Source organism: Ciconia boyciana, chromosome 22, assembly GCF_034638445.1.
Source record: "Ciconia boyciana chromosome 22, ASM3463844v1, whole genome shotgun sequence".
In the NCBI taxonomy this organism is placed as follows: Eukaryota; Metazoa; Chordata; class Aves; order Ciconiiformes; family Ciconiidae; genus Ciconia; species Ciconia boyciana.
Window position 1 is genome coordinate 7,369,331 of NC_132955.1, and position 8,896 is coordinate 7,378,226.

Here is an 8,896-nt window from a genome sequence, read left to right on the forward strand (position 1 = left end):
TGGAAATATGAAATAGGTCTTTCAACACTAATTTCCAAGACCTAGAAAACACAATTTTCATAATAAACATTATTACTGGTGAATTCCCTCCCACAAGAATTAAGAGTTAGTTTATTTTATTTGGACCTTAGTATGTAATATGGATCAAAGACCTTTCTTAACCTAGCCCAATAGAGTAGCTTCACTATATCTGGCATAATCAATATATCAGGATATGTGAGAGAGTCCTGAGATTATGTTTACACTTGGTCAGTTGGATCCCCAACTTGAAGGTCAAGGTGTGTGTTTTTACTTTCTACACTTAAGCTGTATGTGATGTAATACAATCTTGGAAGAAATCAACTTCACCTGAGTTTTTCATTTGATCTTCTTTATAGTTAACAATGAAGATTTGTGGATCCTAGAGGATGAATATGTCTCATCTAAGAGAAGATGAATAGTGCTTGGGAAGAGCTTTTTTTTGACCATAAAGGAAGCTTAGAATTATGAGGTCAGATGGACTCACTTCTGGTGCCAATTTGGGTGAGATAAATCAATGTGCTCATCTATAGTTAGAATACCTGGGGACAGCCCATTGCTGAAGCTCATAGCTAGACTCATACTCAACTATTTGAACAGAATATGTCTGATTTTTTTTGTCACCACATTAAAGATACAATGCATTGTCATATTGCAATGTCATAATGTTGGTCAGTACTATATAACACAAGATAATACACTCTAAAAACATAGCAGCAGTAAACAAATATTTACAAAATATAAACTTTTCAAATGATGGATATGTATAACTGATCATATTAAAAATAACTGTTGAAAGACTGAAACTTTCTAAACACTTTTACTTGTGTGGAGTTACGATTTTCAAATAAATCTGGTACGAAATTTTTCTCAGCTCTGACATGCTATTACTTGCGCTTTGCCACCAGATGGCAGAGGCAATTAAGCTAAGTCTATCTAAATGCATATACCCTGATGCTGATGTTTACAGATAAGTTAACGATGGTGGAGATACTGTTTGTTGGATTTTCTTTCAACGTACAAGGATGTGGGGTTTTTAACTTTTCTGAAAATTACAATAATTCTCTCACACAAGTAAATTGTTAAAATCATAAGAGGAACACATATGTAAAGTAAAAGTGACACTATACAACATTGTATCTGGGGAGATAGTGATAAAGAAAAGACAATAAGATTTTCATCAAAATTCATCAAAAGTCCAGTGTCTCCTGACAAAATAATACAGTAAATTGCATCATATGTCTGTGTTAGAGTGAATGGCTCTTAGGATGGGATTCAGCCAACATAAATTTATGCATCCCACTGAAGAATCTTATTCCAGTGCCTAGGTGGTTTAAGGTCTCTCAACAGAGAAAAAGATACCATTAGAAGGAAAACATTAGATAGGGTTGAGGGTGAAAAAACTGGTGCTATTTACCACTAAAGCATGTACAGGTTTTGTCTGAGCATAATCTAGTCATCTAGTCAGAGAAGGACTTATGAGCAATGTGATGGTCAGAGGCCGTCTTGGGCAGAGTGATCATGAAATGATAGAGTTTTTGATACATGGAAAAAAGGCGAGGGGGGTCAGCAAAACTGCCACCTTAGACTTCTGGAGGGCAGACTTCGGCCTGTTTAGGAGACTGGTCGACAGAGTCCCCTGGGAGGCGGCCCTGTACCGCAAAGGAGTCCAGAAGGCTGGACATTCTTTAAGGAGGAAGTCCTAAAGCCACAAGAGCGGGCTGTCCCTAGGTGCCGAAAGACAAGCCAGCGGGGAAGAAGACCGGCCTGGCTGACTAGAGAGCTCTGACTAGAACCCAGGAAAAAGAGGAGAATCTATGACCTCTGGAAGAAGGGGCAGGCAACTCAGGAGGACTACAAAGGTGTAGCGAGGTTGTGCAGGGAGAAAATTAGAAGGGCCAAAGCTGAGCTAGAGCTCAATGTGGCTACTGCCATAAAAGACAACAAAAAATACTTCTTCAAATACATTAGCAGCAAAAGGAGAGCTAAGGAGAATCTCCAGCTCCTAGTAGATGGGGGAGGGATCACAGTGACAAAGGATGAGGAACAGGCTGAGGTACTTCATGCCTTCTTTGCCTCAGTCTTTAATAGCAGGGCCAATTGTTCTCTGGGTACCCAGCCCCCCGCGTCAGAAGATAGGGATGGGGACCAGAATGGAGCCCCCATAATCCAGGGGGAAATGGTTAGTGACCTGCTGCACCACTTAGACACTCACAAGTCGATGGGGCCTGATGAGATCCACCTGAGAGTACTGAAGGGACTGGCAGATGTGCTCACCAAGCCCCTTTCCATCATTTACCAGCAGTCCTGGCTAACTGGGGAGGTCCCAGCTGACTGGAGATCAGCAAATGTGACGCCCATCTTCAAGAAGGGTTGGAAGGAGGACCCAGAGAACTACAGGCCTGTAAGCCTGACCTCAGTACCGGGGAAGCTGATGGAGCAGATCATCCTGAGTGCTATCTCATGGCATGTAGAGAATAACCAAGGGAGCAAGCCCAGCCAGCATGGGTTCAGGAAAGGCAGGTCCTGCTTGACCAACCTGATCTCCTTCTATGAAGAGGTGACCCGCCTAGTGGATGAGGGAAAGGCTGTGGATGTTGTCTATCTAGACTTCAGTAAAGCCTTTGACACGGTTTCTCACAGCATTCTCCTGGAGAAACTGGCTGCTCATGGCTTGGATGGGTGTACTCTTCGCTGGGTAAAGAACTGGCTGGATGGCCGGGCCCAAAGAGTGGTGGTGAATGGAGTTTACTCCAGTTGGTGGCCGGTCACAAGTGGTGTTCCCCAGGGCTCTGTGTTGGGGCCAGTCCTGTTTAATATCTTTATCAATGATCTGGATGAAGGGATCAAGTGCACCCTCAGTAAGTTTGCAGATGACACCAAGTTGTGCAGGAATGTTGATCTGCTGGAGGAGAGGAAGGCCCTACAGAAGGACCTGGACAGGCTGGATCGATGGGCCGAGGTCAATTGTATGAGGTTCAACAAGGCTAAGTGCAAGGTCCTGCACTTGGGTCACAACAACCCCATGCAACGCTACAGGCTTGGGGAAGAGTGGCTGGAAAGCTGCCCAGCAGAAAAGGACCTGTGGGTGTTGGTTGACAGCACCTGAATATGAGCCAGCAGTGTGCCCAGGTGGCCAAGAAAGCCAATGGCCACCTGCCTGGTATCAAAAATAGTGTGGCCAGCAGGACTAGGGAAGTGATTGTGCCCCTGTACTCGGCACTGGTGAGGCCGCACATCGAACACTGTGTTCAGTTTTGGGCCCCTCACTACAAGAGAGACATTGAGGTGCTGGAGAGTGTCCAGAGAAGGGCAACGAAGCTGGTGAAGGGTCTAGAGCACAAGTCTTATGAGGAGCGGCTGAGGGAACTGGGGTTGTTTAGCCTGGAGAAAAGGAGGCTGGGGGGAGACCCTGTCGCTCTCTACAACTCCCTGAAAGGAGGTTGTAGAGAGGTGGTTGTCGGTCTCTTCTCCCAGGTAACAAGTGATAGGACAAGAGGAAATGGCCTCAAGTTGCACCAGGGGAGGTTTAGACTGGATATTAGGAAATTTTACTTCACTGAAAGGGCTATCAAGCATTGGAACAGGCTGCCCAGGGAAGTGGTTGAGTCGCCATCCCTGGAAGTATTTAAAAGACATTTGGATAAGGTGCTTAGGGACATGGTATAGTTGTGGTCTTGGTAGTGTTAGGTTTACGGTTGGACTCGATGATCTTAAAGGTCTTTTCCAACCTATACGATTCTGTGATTCTGTGATCTAAGTTGCCTTTGTTTTTAGTGGAGAAGATCCACTAAAGGAGATGATTCATCCCATGCTCAGGAAAAAACACTCTTTGAAGACGCTAGTTTCCTTCTCTCTGAAGAATACAGAGAAAGCCTGATTAAATAGGTTGCTTGTATACAGCAAAAGTCCAGTGATAAAATCTTCCTGTATGTCTTCCCCAAGCATTTGACACACACATGCACTTGAAACAGTTCGTTATGATGACTGGGCTCATGTATTGGTGTGGTTTCAAAAATGGCTCTATGGCATGGTACAAAACTGCAGGGTTGTGAAGGTAAGGCATGTGGATTTCCAGGGCAGGCATTTTCAGAAACGTATGTACCTTTTCAAACATGCCTTGTCCATGTCAATTAAGGTCAGTGCATCTCAAATACAGCTGGTTTACTGTGCACATAAAGATTGTCAGATCAACACATGGTGCTGCTTGGTTTGGTATTTGCCAGAACTGCAGTGCCCCTCCTGGGTATAGCTCTGCAGTAGATCCAGACAAATCAGGCTTACTGAGCATATGCAACATGTCTATATGACAGATGAGATTCATCTCCCTGAAATTAAACTATTTAAATATTAGGTGACTTGATCTAATATAGTTGTCTAAGCTGCCTTTATAATAGAGATAGGCCCTTCCAGAAGATAAGTCATCATATCCCTTCTACAAACTCACATTAGTGGTCATAAATCATCCTCTGAACCTGCTTGTGTCTAGCCTTTCACTATAGAGAGAGCTGACACCATTAAATTAAACTAACCTAGCTACTGTTAGGTGAGATTCTTTGCATCCCACATCTCCATCTTACTTGCATCAAAACTCTTTGCACATGCTGCATTAGTGATCTGAGATATCATCTCACCTGCCCAGGACACTGGGATGACTGGAAATTCAGTATGGGAAAAGCTGCGCAGATGAAGCAACAGCTACATGTCTGTCTTTTGCACCCATCACTGCAGTATCTAATTCCAGTGTAAGACTTGGACAACGACAACACAGAGGACTATAACAGTTTTTCCTTGCAGATTGTCCAGACTTTTAGCCCTGTCATACAGCAGCGCCTGGATACCTTTCCACTTCTTACGTCCCTGGGATAGATATGTGGAGGAGACTAGACTGAGCATAAGCTTGTGTCTGGATCCCAACCTTGTTGTCTGAGCTGGTGAATTACCACAAGGAAGTTGGATGCTATCTATTTTCAATAACTCTCCTCTGGTAGGGTGCTATCTTAAATTAGCCCTCACACCCACACCAGCAGAAAAGGAAGAATAAACTAGATAGGAAAATAGGCTTGAAACATGTATTATCTTTGTTGTGTTAAGTTACTGTTGCATACAAATAGGAGTCTGAGGAGTGGCTGGGGGTGGGAAGCCTCCCATTGTGTCACGAGGTTCAGACAGGACCCCCTTGCTTTCTAAACTCCTTCTCAGAGAGGAGTCTAGGTGCAGCTAGGTCCAGTCTTAGTCTCAGACTTGGTCAACGGTTTATTTTCTAAGGACTGTGTGTATAGCCACTTATCAGAACCAGAGCCCTCTCAGGGCTTTCGCTAAGGCGACAGCATTAATTTACAATGTTATAAGTCCGGTCGTGTCCAGCGTACTGAACTTCATGATTACGGATTCACTAATAACACGCTTACATCCCCAGTCTAGTCGTGTTACATGAACTATCACAGCCACACATACAGAGTCTGGTCGTGTTCAATGAGAACTACCAAGGCTAGATCAATAAAGAGTGAAGTTTATTAGAGCAACAGACACACAGGTTCTTTGGATTACCAGTGATAAATTCACTGTCTGCAAAGCACACGCAAATGCCAAGAATATGAGTAACGCTGCCGGACACAAACGCATTAAAAGATAATAAAGCGACTCTATATAGAGATTTCTAAGTTTCCCAGGGAGGCACTTCGTATAACCAAGTGTTCGACTCTTACCCAAAGGCGTCCCGATGCGGGGGAAGAGAGGCTCAGCCCATGGACTGATCCCAAACGTCAGAGTGGTACATGATGGTGTCTTCCCTAACATTCTCTTTCTCTTAAACCATTTTATACTATCTTTCACCTTTCGGGTGGAGCTTGAGTGACTCTAGTCATACATACCTTTGTTTAGGATTGGTGTAAAGTTTTCTCGCTTCGCTTTTAAAGGTATAAGCTAGAAAAATTCAGTGCGCAAGCTCAGTGAGGGGTGGTCGCACCTTGCAGGCGGGTAGCTGTTGGGATGGAGGTGTGTTTGGGTATTATAATGATGTTATAATGAGCAAAGTTCACCAAAAGGACAGCATTTTGTCAAAAACATGACAGGCTGTTGGCCCAGGGTAGTAAATATGCAGCTTATCAGTTCCATGACACCTTTAAGTTCCCCTATTATTGCAGAGGCTGGCCGCGGGATCTCCACACCGCTCCACCTTCCGGGCAGTGCCTCTTAGAGTCAGCACACCAAGTTCCCCTGGCGTTGCCAACATCTAAGGTTGCAGGCCTAGGGAACTCCCATGGAATGGATTCCTTACATGTCAGCCGCATTCCACCTGGGAAGCTTCTTCAATGCTGTGCCTTACCTAAAAGTGTGAATGTAAGTTCTAGTTTCTAAGTCACCTCAGCAATTATCCCACAATCTTACTGAGGCAAATGTCTCAATGTTATAAGATACCAGCTCCCCAAACTTATCTGGCATTTTGAAATGGGAAGCACTTCTCAATCTAAAAATGTTATAATGGATCAAAGTAAAACTATGCCACCTGACCAGCTGGCTTCAAAGGATGTAAAACTAGCTTCCAATATTCATAGATCAGGACCACTTAGATAACTGGGAGAAAAATCTCATCTGGTGCAAAATGTTATATCTAAACTGAGGACACACAACCAGATCCACAGTTGATATGAGTGAACGTAGTTCCAGCAAAGACCAAGTAGCCGAGGTGTAAGCTGGAGTAAATCATCCCTTAACTGGCCAGCCAGTCTTATGATAAATGTATTGTATTCCACTAGCATTTCTCAGCTCTGGTGAATCTTCAAAACCTCTAATAAAACCCCTGGGCTCAATAGTACTCTGTTATAGTAAATGACCCAGAACTTCTTGTGTTGTAGTGTATTAACACCTCCACACTTAAGATGCTGGGTCAAAACATTTGCTATAAAAATAGTTTTTGCACCACTGAAGCCTATAGACCAAATCTTCAAAACACTATAAGTTATAGGAAGCAGGTGGAGAAGTCTTCAGCTGTTGTAAATCAATGCATGTCTAATCAGAGCTAGTAGGCCAGTTATTTAGCTGATGTTAATTAGTTTTGCTTCATTGGTTCAGCAAGTATAAATCAGGGGTATCAACAACTCAGACCTGATACAAACTGCTGGAGTAAGTTAATGTCCAGGGTAACTAAAAGCTGTCTCCAAGAAATGGGCAGGACTTCTGCTAGCAGGTACAGGAAGTACAACTAGGACTGTTTCTAAAAGAAGAACAACCATGGAAATGAAAAGGTGGGGTGGGAATTGGAATTTAAGTTGTTGATCTATAAATAATTCTGTGTTTATATGTCCATCACATGAATCTTTAAAGTGCACAAGATTTATCAACTGAAAATTATTGGGAATTTAATTGACACCCAGGAATATCTTATGGGAAAGATGTCTCCATATCTGCATGGGGGTGAGGAAAAACTGAAACAGGTGGCTGTCAGCTAAAAATGAAGAGGCTCAGCTGGTCTTTGGGGAGGAGTCACAGGATGGCAATGACAGTGAGTCTAGGAGCAGAATTAGCCCTCGGCAAACTGAGAACATGTTTGCTGAGGACACATAAATTACTTTCTCTTTGCAATTTCTGATTGCCTTACCACCTGTTACTGCATGGAACAAGGTAAGCTCTAGGCACAGGCCTAGGTAGCACTTTCTGGCATTACCAGCACTCATAGTAAGTGCCACTGCCTGTGGGGGCCAAGACAAGCACCAGTCTGGATCTTTGGCTTTTTGACTACACAGTACCCTACACTGCACTTCTCACTCCCACTTTGAGCACTTGCTCCAATTACATGTTCTCCTCTTCCCGCTATGTTGCATCATGTTTCCTCTTACTCCCCTCTTCCCTTCCTCTGCCCTTCTTCCATCCCGAGCCAGGAGCCTCATGAATTACTAAACCCATACCACCACAGCAGGACAGTTCCTTCCACAAACAGCCCCAAAGTCTTCCTCAGCAGCATCCCTTGCTCTACTGGTTCAGCTGCAACTTGGCATATACTTCACAGACCACAACAGTGTTGGCTGCAGCCAGTTCAGCCACCCACACGTGCAAGTTCCCCTGCCCTCAGGCTCTGAAGCTGGCTCTGGAGCCAACAGTCAGGTCATCCTCAGCCCAGAGATTTTCAGTCTGAAAGGCATTGCAATATTACTGGGGGGGGAAAGTGGTGTCTTTGTGTAGTATGACGTCTGTGGGTTGATACATATGGGGAGATGGGATAGAGGTGTCCCTGGTCTTTGATACAGTAGGGAAAATAAAAGAGAAAATAGGGATTTGTGAGCCTTGATGGAACTATGAGGTGCTTGCGGGGCAGGGTTTGGGATAAAAGCTGCACTGGCAGAGCTGGAGGGTTGGCTTCTCAGGCTTCTCAGCTTTGAATTTCGTTGTTGAACCTCAAAGAAGACCACAGAATGTTGTGCAAGAAGAACTTGAGGGCGGTCAAACTCTGGAACAGGTTGGACATGTGGAGTCTCCATACTTGAAGACAGTCGAAACCTAACTGGACACAATCCCGGACAATCTGCTCTCGGTGACCCGGCTTGAGCAGGGAAATTGGACTGGATGATTTCAAGGGGTCCCTTCCAACTTCAACGATTCCATGGTTCATTGATTCTGCAACTTGTATTAAGAGTGTCCTGGTTTCAGCTGTGATAGAGTTAATTTTATTTCTGGTAGCTGGTATAGTGCTGTGTTTTGGATTTAGGATGAGAATATATTGATAGCACACTGATGTTTTAGTTATTGCTGAGCAGTGCTCACACAGAGTCAAGGCCTTTTCCTGCTTCTCACACCACCCCACCAGTGAGTAGGCTGGGAGTTCACAAGAAGTTGGCAGGGGACATAGCTGGGATAGCTGACCCAAACTGACCAAAGGGAT